This window comes from Mandrillus leucophaeus, unplaced genomic scaffold (genome assembly GCF_000951045.1).
Source record: "Mandrillus leucophaeus isolate KB7577 unplaced genomic scaffold, Mleu.le_1.0 Scaffold31, whole genome shotgun sequence".
Taxonomy (NCBI): domain Eukaryota; kingdom Metazoa; phylum Chordata; class Mammalia; order Primates; family Cercopithecidae; genus Mandrillus; species Mandrillus leucophaeus.
The window spans coordinates 6,812,561-6,814,703 of record NW_012103254.1 but is presented as its reverse complement, the minus strand read 5'-3'; the positions used below and the strand labels follow the sequence as shown (position 1 = coordinate 6,814,703).

The 2,143-nt window shown below is 34.6% G+C and overlaps 1 pseudogene; it reads left to right on the top strand.

The window, feature by feature from the left end:
- The first annotated feature begins 1,530 nt into the window (after positions 1–1,530).
- Positions 1,531–1,908, top strand: LOC105544809 (annotated as a pseudogene).
- The last annotated feature ends 235 nt before the right edge of the window (positions 1,909–2,143 follow it).

Below are 2,143 nucleotides of genomic sequence, written 5' to 3'. Positions count from 1 at the left end.
TTATATATATACAAATAACAGTTTTATATGAATGTATGAAAGCATTATAAGTTTGTATTTGTATATATGCACATATATATGAATTTGTGTGTGTGTGTGTGTATATATATATGTTTTTGTGAGACTTTATACTCTCAGGATACACCAATACCTTTTAGAATAACTTAAAAACTTGAAAAAAACACAACATATATTTAAATACATTCTAAACCCTAAATGTTCTTCTAACTTTATGTTGAAAATTTATTTGAATATTGATATGTTAAACTGCATCACGAAAAGTTTATTTACATATTTAAATATTATAGCCATCATTTCTACATACCTATGTCAGCCTTGTTTAATCACATAATTTAAAGCATATTTTAATATATAATTAATTTTGTTTCTATAGATTATTTTAATGGCATAAATTTCATATATTAGTTGACATTTTTAAAGTAGTTTACAAAAATTTAAAAAAATGATCATTATCATAATGACAGGATTATGCAGGTTTTTTCCTGCTTCCTTATACGACAGTTTGAAAATATTCTTATAGTCTTAATTACAAATATATGTAAAATTTTGATAGATAGATATAAATCTTCGCTTCTTGTTTCTCTTCTTTGGCCAAACAAGTATTAACTAATTTTTCCTTTAATCATATTATTTTTCTATAATTAAAGTCCACTTTTCTCAAATATTTGAGAGGGTGTGAGCTGAGATATAAAATGAGAACACTTTAAAGTCTTGAACCAGCATCCAAGCTTTTAGCAAAATGAGGAACATACATTTGTTCTCAGTTTCTACTCTGAACCCACAAAAGAAGGTGTATTAATTGAAGGACCTGGGTTTGGCAACTACTACTGAATTCTAAAAAGTACATACAAATATACGGGGAGCCCATGTCAGAGGAATAGAAGGAATGGGATTCAACATTGGAGAGTCATTGCCTTGGGGTGAGAGAAGACAAGAGACCATATGTAAATCATAGATGAGAGTCGGGGAAAATTACATTATTTGTGTTTTTGTTCCTTTGCAAATTGACCAAGAGGGATCTTTGCCTTCTCATCAGCTTACTGAGGACAAGAAAGCAAAACCGATGCCTTGTAACAGGGCAAAAATGGGAGGGCTCTGGTGCTCATATGGGTAAACAAGGACCAGCAATGTATAAAGTAAGGTGCTTCACTACATTCTCTCTCATTACTCTCAATCTACCTCCCAGCACCATATATGGAATACTTGTCAATCACAATGGCTAACTGCAGGCTCAAGATGTTGTAGTGCCTTAAGCAGAGACCATGAGGAATTATTTTGAGTTGTAGGAAAACATGTGTAAGGAAAATGAGAGAGGTCAAACCCTTCCTCTATCACCAAAAAGAGGTATTTGTCAGACTGCTAAACAAAACTCATTTGTAACAAAAAATATTTTAATGGGCCACAATAAGCATATTTAAATAAGATGAGAATGAATTGAAAACATCAAGGTGGGGCTTTCCTTCTCCCACAATACCTCGCGCTCTTCCTTTCCAACTTGGACCCGGCAGAATGGCTCCCGCAAAGAAGGGTGGCCAGAAGAAAAAGGGCCGTTCTGCCATCAACGAGGTGGTGACCCGAGAATACACCATCAGCATTCACAAGCGCATCCATGGAGGGGGCTTCAAGAAGCGTGCCCCTCGGGCACTCAAAGCGATTCGGAAATTTGCCATGAAGGAGATGGGAACTCCAGATGTGCACATTCTTACTAAGCTCAACAAAGCTGTCTGGGCCAAAGGAGTAAGGAATGTCCCATACCGAATCCATGTGCGGCTGTCCAGAAAACGTAATGAGGATGAAGATTCACCAAATAAGCTCCATACTTTGGTTACCTATGTACCTGTTACCGCTTTCAAAAATCTACAGACAGTCAGTGTGGATGAGAACTAATCTTTGATCGTCAAATACATCAAATAAAGTTAAAAAATTGGAAAAAAAAAAAAAGAAAACATCAAGGTGTATCAAATGAATGACGGTAAGTATTTTTTAATAAGTTCTTTGTAAGTTAAGCTTTTCAAATACACACACATGCATTTGTTATAAAATGTTAAATGCATGAGGATTGAAATATTTGTGGCTTTTGTTCAATCCTGATACTGAGTGAGTCAGATTGCATCTGGTATTT